Raw genomic sequence first — 12,435 nt, 5'->3', positions numbered from 1 at the left:
TCTCTCCTGTGTGAATCCTTTGATGAACAGTTAGCTTGCCATTCTCAAGGAAACTCTTTCCACATTCCAAGCATTTATACAACTTCTCCCCTCTGTGAAACTTTTGATGAGACTTTAGGTGATCATTCCGAGAAAAATTCTTTCCACACTCAAAGCATTTATACGGCTTCTCCCCCGTGTGGCTCCTTTGATGCGCAGTTAGATTGCTATTGCGAGAAAAGCTCTTTCCACATTCCAAGCATTTATATGGCTTTTCCCCTGTGTGACCCCTTTGATGCGCAGATAGGCTGCTATTAGAAGAAAACCTCTTTCCACACTCCAAACATTTATATGGCTTCTCCCCAGCGTGAATCCTTTGATGCTCAGTTAGGTGGTGATTCCGAAAATAACTCTTTCCACACTCCAAGCATTTATACGGTTTCTCCCCTGTGTGAATTCTTTGATGCGCAGTAAGGTGGCTATTAGAAAAAAAGCTCTTTCCACACTCTAAGCATTTATGTGGCTTCTCACCTGTGTGAATACTTTGATGTTCAGTTAACGTGCCACTGGAAGAAAAGCTCTTTCTACATTCCAAGCACTGATATGGCTTCTCCCCTGTGTGAATTCTTTGATGGTTAGTTAGGTTACTATTCTGCGAGAAGCTCTTTCCACACTCCAAGCATTGATATGGCTTCTCCCCTGTGTGCACCTTTTGATGCTCAGTTAGGCTGCCCTTGCGAAGAAAGCTCTTCCCACACTCTAAGCATTTATTTGTCTTCTCACCTGTGTGAATCCTTTGATGTGCACTTAGGATACTAGTCGTAGAGAAGCTCTTTCCACACTCCAAGCATTTATACGGCTTCTCTCCTGTGTGAATCCTTTGATGCACATTAAGGTAGCAATGCTGAGAAAAGCCCTTTCCACACTCCAAGCATTTATGTGGCTTCTCCCCCGTGTGAATCCTTTGATGTACCGTTAGGCTGCTACTGCGAGAAAAGCTCTTTCCACACTCCAAGCATTTATATGGCTTTTCACCTGTGTGAATCCTTTGATGTGCCCTTAGGGTACTAGTCTTAGAGAAGCTCTTTCCACACTCCAAGCATTTATATCGCTTTTCTCCTGTGTGAATCCTTTGATGTGCTCTAAAGGGACCAGCCTCAGAGGTGTTTTCACGCTCTAAGCATTTATATGGCTTCTCCTCTGTGTGAGTCTTCTGATGTGCACTTAGTTCGCTACTCCATTGGAAGCTCCTTCCACAGGCCAAACATTTATATCTTTTCCGGCATGTTGTAATTTTCTGATATTTTTTCAGGCAGAATTTGGAGCTGAACCTTTTCTCCATCACGGAACCCTTCTGCCTTCTTTTTCTCATCTTAATTTCATCTCGGACTGAGTCCTCCTGCATTTTCCTGCTCTGGCAGGCAACCAATTTCTTCCTCTGCTTCTGCTTTGCTTCCATTTTCCATCTGAGTTGTCCTTTTCGTACCAATTGAGGTCTAGGTTTCACTTCCAGATACAGATCTTCCTCTCTTTCCACTCTTTCTCGTTTCTTGTCACTTGCCACCTCTCTTCTACCTGCAACTGAGAAAAGAGAGAAAGGAGTCAATTACGATAAAAAGGAACAAAATACTAATTAGTGGGTACAGTAAGTAGTAAAAGGCGTTTTCTACAGTGAGAGCCAGGGACGTGAAAAACCTTCAGCAATATCTAACCATGGTGGTCTTGGAAAGGGAGAAAGAGATAACAAGAGGGTTTTTTTTGTTCCGCTGCAGAAAGTTGCTGTCAATGCGTGTTTTTTAATTGATTTAGAATGCACACGGAGACAGAATGGAATAAGAAATGCTTTTAAAAAAAATCTTACATTTTATTGTTAGTTTTTGTTTACATGATAGGAAAAAGATACGGAAACAGTTAAAATCAGACTGGAGCCGTGCATAGAAAAGACAGGTCTGTCTACATATGTGTATGTTATGTGTTGTGAAGTTGTCTCCTACCTATGGCGACCCTATGAATGAAAGACCTCCTGTTCAGATCTTGCAAACTGGATGATGTTGCCTCTTTTATTGAGTCGAGCCATCTTGTTTTAGGTCTTCCCCTTTTCCTATTACCTTCCATTTTTCCTAGCACTAGCATTATTGACTTTTCCAGAGAATCTTGTCTTCTCATGATGTCACTATAGTATGATAGCCTCAGTTTTGTTTTGTCATTGTCGCTTCTAGGGAGCGACAATGACAAAAACGATGTATTGTCGAAGGCTTTCACAGCCGGAGAACGATGGTTGTTGTGGGTTTTCCGGGCTGTATTGCCGTGGTCTTGGCATTGTAGTTCCTGACGTTTCGCCAGCAGCTGTGGCTGGCATCTTCAGAGGTGTAGCACCAAAAGACAGAGATCTCTCAGTGTCACAGTGTGGAAAAGAGAAGAGATGTAGGTCATTTGTATCTACTCAGGAGGGGTGGGGTTGAGCTGAGTCATCCTGTAAGAGTTTCCCAGGGTGTGGAATGCTAATGGCGGGAGGCTTCACTGTATCCTGAGGAGGTTCTTTTGCATATGGATTGGTACTTGATGTGCTAATCTTCTCTGCAGGGCTATTGTCAGGGATAGAATGTTTTGTTAGCCTGGTGTTTTTCAGAACTGGCAACCATGCTCGGTTCATTCTTAAGGTTTCTTCTTTCCTGTTGAAGTTTTGCTTATGCTTGTGAATTTCAATGGCTTCCCTGTGCAGTCTGACAAAGTAGTTGGAAGTGTTGTCCAGTATTTTGGTGTCCTGGAATAAGATACTGTGCCCTGTTTGAGTTAGGCTATGTTCAGCCACTGCTGATTTTTCAGGTTGTCCAAGTCTGCAGTGTCTTTCATGTTCTTTTATTCTTGTCTGGATGCTACGCTTTGTGGTCCCGATGTAAACTTGTCCACAGCTGCAGGGTATACGGTATACTCCTGCAGAGGTTAGGGGGTCTCTACTGTCTTTTGCTGATCGTAGCATCTGTTGTATTTTTCGGGTGGGTCTGAATACTGCTTGAAGGTTATGCTTTTTCATAAGCTTTCCCATCTGATCAGTAATTCCTTTGATATATGGCAAAAACACTTTTCCTGTGGGAGACTGTTTTTCTTTGGTTGTTTGATTCATCCTGGGTTTGATTGCTCTTCGGATTTCATTTCTGGAGTAGCCATTTGCCTGAAGTGCGTGGTTTAGATGATTCATTTCCTCATTGAGAAAGTGCGGCTCACATATCCGTCTTGCACGATCCACTAATGTTTTCATTATGCCTCTTTTCTGTCGGGGATGGTGATTGGAGTTTTTGTGTAGGTACCGATCAGTGTGAGTTGGTTTCCTGTAGACCTTGTGACCTAACTGAAAGTTTGCTTTGCGGATGACCCAGGTATCCAGGAATGGGAGTTTTCCCTCGATTTCTTTCTCCATGGTGAATTGTATGTTCAGGTGGATGTTGTTGAGATGATTCAAAAACCCCATCAATTCTTCCTCCCCATGGCTCCAAATGATAAATGTATCATCCACAAACCGGAACCATACACTAGGTTTGTGGGGTGCTGATTCTAGAGCTGTTTTTTCAAAATGTTCCATGTAGAAGTTTGCTATAACTGGGCTGAGTGGGCTCCCCATGGCCACCCCATCCATCTGTTCATAGAATTCGTTGTCCCATTGGAAGTAACTGGTTGTCAGGCAATGGTGGAATAAGGCTGTTACATCCTCTGGGAAAATCTGATTAATAAGTGCAATAGTGTCTTTTACTGGAACCTTGGTAAACAGGGATACAACATCAAAACTGACAAGTATGTCTTGTGGATTGAGTTTCAGAGAACTGATTTTGTTGATGAAATCTGCTGAATCTTTGATGTAAGACGAGGTTTTCCCGATGTGGTCCTGCAGGAGATCTGTCAGATGTCTAGCTAATTCATATGTCGGTGAACCAATGGCACTCACAATGGGTCGGAGTGGGACTGAATCCTTATGTATTTTGGGGAGTCCATATAATCTAGGTGGCTGTGCTTCAGTCTTGCATAGTTTTCTGTGCGTGTCGGGATGTAGTGAGGAATTCTTGATCAGCGCATTTGTTAGCCTGGTGATTTTGCAAGTGGGATCTCGTTTTAGTTTTTTGTAGGTGGAGGGGTCCAGGAGAAAAGAGGCATAATGAAAACATTAGTGGATCGTGCAAGACGGATATGTGAGCCGCACTTTCTCAATGAGGAAATGAATCATCTAAACCACGCACTTCAGGCAAATGGCTACTCCAGAAATGAAATCCGAAGAGCAATCAAACCCAGGATGAATCAAACAACCAAAGAAAAACAGTCTCCCACAGGAAAAGTGTTTTTGCCATATATCAAAGGAATTACTGATCAGATGGGAAAGCTTATGAAAAAGCATAACCTTCAAGCAGTATTCAGACCCACCCGAAAAATACAACAGATGCTACGATCAGCAAAAGACAGTAGAGACCCCCTAACCTCTGCAGGAGTATACCGTATACCCTGCAGCTGTGGACAAGTTTACATCGGGACCACAAAGCGTAGCATCCAGACAAGAATAAAAGAACATGAAAGACACTGCAGACTTGGACAACCTGAAAAATCAGCAGTGGCTGAACATAGCCTAACTCAAACAGGGCACAGTATCTTATTCCAGGACACCAAAATACTGGACAACACTTCCAACTACTTTGTCAGACTGCACAGGGAAGCCATTGAAATTCACAAGCATAAGCAAAACTTCAACAGGAAAGAAGAAACCTTAAGAATGAACCGAGCATGGTTGCCAGTTCTGAAAAACACCAGGCTAACAAAACATTCTATCCCTGACAATAGCCCTGCAGAGAAGATTAGCACATCAAGTACCAATCCATATGCAAAAGAACCTCCTCAGGATACAGTGAAGCCTCCCGCCATTAGCATTCCACACCCTGGGAAACTCTTACAGGATGACTCAGCTCAACCCCACCCCTCCTGAGTAGATACAAATGACCTACATCTCTTCTCTTTTCCACACTGTGACACTGAGAGATCTCTGTCTTTTGGTGCTACACCTCTGAAGATGCCAGCCACAGCTGCTGGCGAAACGTCAGGAACTACAATGCCAAGACCACGGCAATACAGCCCGGAAAACCCACAACAACCATCAATGACAAAAACATTGCTTCTAGAGAGGATGCAGTCTTGATTTGATCTAGTACCCATTTCTTTCTTTTTGGCTGTACGTGATATCCAGAAAACTCTACTCCAGCACCACATTTCAAATTAATGTATTTTTTCCCTCTTAGGTTTCTTCACTGTCCAACTTTCACAACCATAAATAATAATGAGGCATTGCAATTTCCCTTTTGGTTGATGATTGAGCCAAGGAATAGAAAATCTTGAACAATTCAACTCCCTCATTGTCAAATTTAAAACTGTGTAATTCGTCAGTAGTCACTACTTTTGTCTTCTTGATGTTGTAATCTTTTGGTGCTTTGGCACTTTCCTTTTAACCTTCCTCAGTGATCGTTTAAAGTCTGCTAGTGATGTGGTGTCAGCTGCATATCTCAAATTGTTAATGTTCCTCCCACCAATTTTCACTCCACCTTCTAGATCTAATCCAGTTTTCCTTATGATATGCTCTGCATAGAGGTTGAACAGGTAGGGAGATAATAGGCATCCTTGTCTGACACCCTTGCCAACTGGAAACCATTCTGTTTCCCCATATTCTATCCTGACAGTAGCCTCTTGTCCAGAGTACAGGTTGTACATCAAAACAATCAGATGTTATGGAACCCCATTTCTTACAACACTCTCTAGCTTTTCATGATCCACACAGTCAAAAGCTTTCCTGGAATCTCTAAAACACAGGCTCATTTTCTTCTGAAATCCCCTGGTATGTTCCATTAGCCATCGTAAATTTGCAGTGTGATCTCTGGTGCCTCTTCCTTTTCTTTTCTTTTTTTTAAATTTTCATTTTATTGAATATGAACAAGTAATATACATGTCAACAATATAAACTATTAACATTTGAACAAGTATTATTACAACTCTTCCAGTATAGTGGTGACATCGATATAGAAAGAGGAATCAAGACAATACAGTTTGTCATATTTTGAAATTACAGAATAAAGTTTCCAGATTGGGTTATTGCTTGAGATGTGTTTGATTTGGGTTGAATATTATGCATATCTACGTAATCAAAGAAAGGTAGCCATTTTTCTATAAAATTAGAGTTCTTAGGGAACTGTTCTGCTACAATGAGGTCATTGTGAGTTTTTTCCACTATAAAATGATTCCAAATTTCTTTGGAACCTAAAATACTAAGAAGAAATACACTGCTGGCGGCGGGGTAAGGATGGAGAGTTAAAACACCCAAAATAACAGCAGTAGAGGAAAACTAGCACAAAAATATTTCTTATATAGATTTTTCTTTGATGGATATTTACTGTATCTGTTTTTTTTTCACTTTCTGCCCCTATAATGATCCATATATATTATATACAAAAGAAAAGAAATGATATAAGGAGTAGGATAAGTAGATTTAAAGAGTGTAATAACTAAATAAATGTTTATGGAAACAAAAGGGAAATTTGAAGGTATATGGGACATTAACTATATAGTGATTTTTTTCCTTTATATATATATATACTGGGAATGATGTATGTCCACCTTGTGGTGAACCTACTAAAATTTGATTTCTTGCTGTAATCCTTCCCTGTTTTTGTAAAACCCCAATAAAAATTCATTTAAAAAATAACAGGAGTAGTACCTGTGGCTATATGATACAAACGTCCTCAGTTCCTGTTGCTAGGCAACAACACAGTATTGCCAGCTTTCATGCCTTGGTTTCGGTCAGACAGAACCACAGCGATGGGGCACGGCCCTTTTCACAGCTGGGTTGGTTTTTGAGGGAGGACTCATCGGGGCCCGCAGCAACCACTGGTTTACTTGAGACCACATCAGTTGCGTGACTCACCAGGGACTGGCTGCTTGCCACTACTCAACCACAGCCACACAGAAAAAAACACTGTGAAGTAATTAAAAGTTTCGGGTGCTGGGACAGTGTTTTGTTTTGTCCTTGACCCATTACTCCGATTGCTTCCTGTGTCATCTGAACCAATTCAGTAGATAAAGTCTGGAATTGTTGTGAGATGGGGGACGCTACTTTCTCCACCAATATACCGAATTCATCCTCTGAGGGAAGTTCAGTCTTTGCTTTTCTCGTAGCTTTGCTTATTTTCTTCAATTTAGCTAATCTTCTTCATCTTTCAAAGACAACATACAACTTATCCATAAAACAGTATATGTATGACAGTATACTTTTATGTTCAGTCTTCAATATTCAGAATTCAATATATCCAATATTTGTATGACTAAATTACCAGCTGAAGGCATTCTTTAATAGTCTATATCTCAAGCTAAAACATTATATAGATAATGCTTTTTAATTATTGCTAATCTATAATAATTAATAAACACAGGTTTTCAATATAGGTATCAACACTGGTATTTAATATAGATATGAAAATTAGCATTCAAACTACACCAGTAAATCTCATGTAGGAGTTTACATATCTCCATTTTAAAACCAAACCAGGATCTAGCAAACAGATTTTTAAAAAGAGAGAGAGAGAAATGAAGTAAAGGTTCAGATGCTATTATCAATTCATTTTTCAACCCAATTCATTCTTCAAACCAAAAAAGATGAAAAATGAGGAAAAAAAACATCAGTTCTTTCTTCCAGCCAACATGGCGACTGACAAGCAGCTCCCTTCGGTGAACTCTCAAGTGGGGTCTGTGTCCTGGACAGCGGCTGCCCTTGAAATGGCCCTTAGGGAAATCCCCAGTCTTCTTAACTACCTGTAAGTCTGAATGTATTAAGTGATCCCCAAGGGTGTTAGTTATGTGTAAAGCTTACTGCAGCCTGGCAAATCCTGCACCAAAGGCCAGTATTTGTGTACAATGTGTCTAATAGAATTGGCCAAAGGTGTGTAGTCAATTGAAAATGTAAGCCTCAAGTGTGGCCACTGCATGGTGTGTAATTTAGATATGTCTTTGGAACAAGTGAAAAGTTTAGGTTTGCACTGTGTCAGTTTCACTAATTGTAACACCAGCAATGTTGTTTATCTTATTGCATACCCGTGTAAAAAGTTGTACGTCGGGAACACCAACAGGACAGTCAAAGTACAGACACAAGAACATCAATACAGAATTCGTCGGAAAATTGAAGATGCCCCACAGGTTTCCCACCTCATGGAGTCTGGACATCAAGACAGAGATATTCTGTATACTGTCTCATATGTTAGCAAATATAAAGAAGATGAATTTATTAGGAGGGATTTATTTCGTAAGGAAGCCTGGTGGATTTTCAAGCTAAATTGTGTTAGCCCCAAAGGGCTTAATATTAATAATGATCTTTCAGCTCTCTTGTGAGGACTCCCACTTTGTTTCTCTGGCCCTTTAATTCTTCCTTTGGCTTCATTCAGCTCATTCACAATAAATTCATGACGTCTGTGATGCTTTTCAAGAGCATGGGAGTGACTGGCCACTGTGCCTGGTGATTCTCTTGTGAACTGTATTTGACTTCACTATGTGAGTATGTATCCAGTGGGCAATATTGTGTTTTAAATATTTATTTGTGCTTATGATGGACTATTATTCATTTTAGCTATGTAACTGCTGTGAAGAAGGGTAACTGAAACGGGAGGATTACCCTCATGCAGACCCTGTTGCGGTTTCTGAGAATGTATTTATAAATGAATTAGAAATTATGAAGATACTACAGATTATTAAATGTTACATTAATTTCCATTCTGGATTGCACAATATACTGTACTAGCAACAAAGCCCGTAGTGGGAAAAAATACAACGGGCTCTAAAAAGGGGAGGGCGGATAGTCAGGCATTCCCTCGTCCGTCACTGATCCTGGCCAGTGACAGAGGGGGGTGGGCACCTGCTCCATGCGTGATCTCAGCCGCATGAAGGGGGGCAGGCTTTGCTACCTGCTGCACATCTGATACAGGCTGGGTAAAGGGGTGGGTGGGCATTGCCACCTGCTCCGCTCCTGATCCCAGCTGGGTGAAGGGGAAAAAGGCATTGCTCCCTGCTCCACGCCTGATCTCAGCCACGTGAAGGGGGGTGGGCTTTGCTACTTGCTCCATGCCTGATACAGGCTGGGTCAATGGGGGTGGGCATTGCCACCTGCTCCGCACCTTATCCCAGCTGGGTGAAGAAGGGCATTGCTTACTGCTCTCCGCTTGAACCCAGCCAGGTAAAGGTGCGGGGCAGGCATAGCAACCTGCTCCACTCCTAATACCAGCCATGTTAAGGCAGTGTGGGGGATGGATGCCTTCTCAGTGACTTACTCCAGTAGATTGAAGGGGGTGGGCATTGCCACCTGCTCCACTCCTTATCCTGGCTGGGAGAAGGGAAGAAGGGCATTGTCTCATGCTCTGTACCTGATCCCAGCCAGGTGAAAGTGTGGGGTGATCCCAACTGGGTGATGGCCACGGTGGGCACTGTCAGCCGCTCCACTCCTGATCCCAGCAAGTTGAAGGGGGACAGGCATTGCCATCTGCACTGCTCCTGATCCCATCTGGGTGAGGGGGCACATTTCCACTTGTCCAGCTCCTAATACCAGCTGGGTTATGGCGGGGGTGGGCATTGCCACCTGCTCCGCTGCTAATACCAACTGAGTTCAGGTTGGTGTGGGCATTTCCACCTCCTCCACTCCTATCCCAGCTGGGATTAGGTGGGGGAGGGGCATTGCCACCTGCTCCGCTCCTAAGATCAACTGGGATATGGCAGGGAGTGCGCATTGCCACCATCTCTGCTCCTAATATCAGCTGGGTTAAGGGGGGTGGGCATTGCCAGCTGCTCCGCTCCTAATACCATCTGGGTTAAGGCGGGGGTGGGCATTACTGGGGGGGGTAGGCATTGCCACCAGCTCTGCTCCTGATCCCATCTGGCTGAAGGGGTGGCAGGCATTGCCACCTGCTCTGTTCCTAATACCAACTGGGTTATGGCAAGCAGAGGGCATTTCCACCTTCTCTGCTCCTAATATCAGCTGGGTTAAGGTGGGGGGGTGAGCTTTACCAGCTGCTCTACTCCTTATATGAGGTAGGTTAAGGCAGTTGGTGGACATTGCCACCTGCTCCACTCCAAATACCAGCTGTGTTAAGGTGATGGGTGGGCATTTCCACCTACTCCGGTCCTGATACCAGATGGGTGAAGGGGGACAGGTATTACTGCCTGCTTGGGGGCTGATTCCGGTAGGGTGAAGATGGAATGGGCATTGGCGCCTGCTCAGTGCTTTATTCCCGTTGATTGAAGGAGGCGGGCATTGCCACCTGTCCTGCTTCTTATCTCAGTTGGGTGAGCATCCTGCTCTGTACCTGATCCCAGCCAAGTGAAGGCATGGGGCAGGCATTGCCACCTGGTCCACTCCTGATCCCAACTGGGAGAAGTGGGGCAGGCATTGCCATCTGCTATTCCTGATCTCAGCTGGGCAGCGCCCTCTGGTGGTGCACCAGGGTATAAAGTGAGTTGTCTAAAATACACTTACTCAATTATACATTAGGATTACTTTGTATGTTATCTAACTTTACCTACTTATAGGAAGGTACGGTCACTTTAACACTGGGACGTGCACTTTGTAAAAAAGATTGTAAGTACTTTTGCACTTTGAATATATATTGACACGGGGATCAGATGCAGAGCAGGTGGCAATGCCCACGACCCCTTCAGGTGGCTGGGATCAGGCACGGAGCAGGTAGCAATGCTGGCCCCCACCTTCACCTGGCTGGCATCAGGAGTGAAGCAGATGGCAATGCTCGCCCTGCTTCACCTGGTCTGGGATCAAGAGCGGAGCCGGTGGGAATGTCCAACCTCATCTTCATCTTGCTGGGATTAGTCACAGAGCAGGTGGCAATGCCTACCCCCCACCTTCACACGCCTGGGATCAGGAGTGGAGCAGGAGGTAATACCTGCTCCTTCATTCACCCAACTGGGATAAGGAATGGAGCAGGAGACAATGCCCACCACCCCTTAATGTGGCTGGGATCAGGCATGGAGCAGGTGACAATGTTCACCTGCCTGCCCTCTCCTTTCTAGAGCCTGTAGTATTTTACCCCACGACAGGCTTTGTTGCTAGTCCTACTATATAACTGAGTAAGCGTGTTTCAGACAACTCACTTTATACACTGGCGCACCACCAGAGGGCGCTGCCAAGGAGGGAAGTCCAGGCAAGGCACCATGTCCCTCCAGAAAACATGGTGTGGCAGGAAGGCCAGGCTGGGATCAGGATGGGAACAGGTGCCAATGCCCACTCCCCACCTTAACCCAGCTAATATTAGGAGCGGAGCAGGTGGAAATGCCTGTCCAATGCCTTAACACAGCTAATATTGGGAGCGGAGCAGGTGACAATGCCTACCTCCGCCTTAAACCAGCTGGTATGAGGAGCGGAGTAGGTGGAAATGCCCATCCAATGTCTTAACCCAGCTGGTATTAGGAGCAGAGCAGGTCGTAATGCCCACCCCCACCTTAACCAGCTAGTATTAGAAGCAGAGCTTCTTTGGTGCCCTTGGGCCAGCTCTTTTGTTACCTTTGGTATTAGAAGCAGAGCAGGTGGCAATGCTCACCACCGAGTTAACTCAGCTGGTATTAGAAGCAGAGCAGGTGGCAATGCTCACCACCGAGTTAACTCAGCTGGTATTAGAAGCAGAGTAGGTGGCAATGCCTGTCCAACGCCTTAATTCAACTGGTATTATTAGCAGAGCAGGTGGTAATGCCCCCCTCCCACAACCCAGCTGGTATTAGGAGTGGGGAAGGTGACAATTCCTGCCCCCCCCATCAGCCATTTGGGATCAGGAGCTAAGCAAGTGGCAATGCCTGCCCCTGCCTTCACTCAGGCGGTATTAGGAGCGGACCAGATGGCAATGCCCACCCAGCACCTTAACTCCCCTGGTATTAGGAGCAGAACAGGTGGCAATGGCCACCCCTCTTCAGCCAGCTGGGATCAGGAATGGAGAAGGTGGCAATGCCTACCCTCTGCCTCCTGCGCAGAGCAGGAGGCAATATACTTCTTTCCTTCCCAGCCAGGATAAGGAGTGGAGCAGGGGGCAACGCATACCTCCTTCAATCTACCGGAATAAGTCACTGAGCAGGTGGTCATACCCACCGCCGCCTTAAGCCAGCTGGTATTAGGAGTGGAGCAGGTGGCAATGCTCACCCCCTGCCTTAACACAGCTGGTATTAGGAGCAGAGAAGGTGGCAATGCCTGCCTCTCACCTTCACCTGCCTGGAATCAGGCGCAGACCAGGAGGTAATGCCTTTCTTCCCTTTACCCAGCCAGGATAAGGAGCGGAGCAGGTGGCAATACTCACTCCCTTCAACCTACCGGAATAAGGCACCGAGCAGGCAGACATCCCCACCCCCTTCACCCATCTGTAATCAGGCGTGGAGCAGAAGGCAATGCCCATTTCCCCT

At 44.7% G+C, this 12,435-nt stretch overlaps 1 pseudogene; it reads right to left on the bottom strand.

Moving 5' to 3' along the window:
• LOC129328437 (zinc finger protein 208-like) overlaps positions 1-12,435 on the bottom strand; it is a 114,564-nt pseudogene that overhangs the window by 33,790 nt on the left and 68,339 nt on the right.

This window comes from Eublepharis macularius, chromosome 4 (assembly GCF_028583425.1).
Source record: "Eublepharis macularius isolate TG4126 chromosome 4, MPM_Emac_v1.0, whole genome shotgun sequence".
Classification (NCBI taxonomy): Eukaryota; Metazoa; Chordata; class Lepidosauria; order Squamata; family Eublepharidae; genus Eublepharis; species Eublepharis macularius.
Note: the sequence above shows the minus strand (reverse complement) of the source record. Positions and strands in the feature narration are given on the sequence as shown.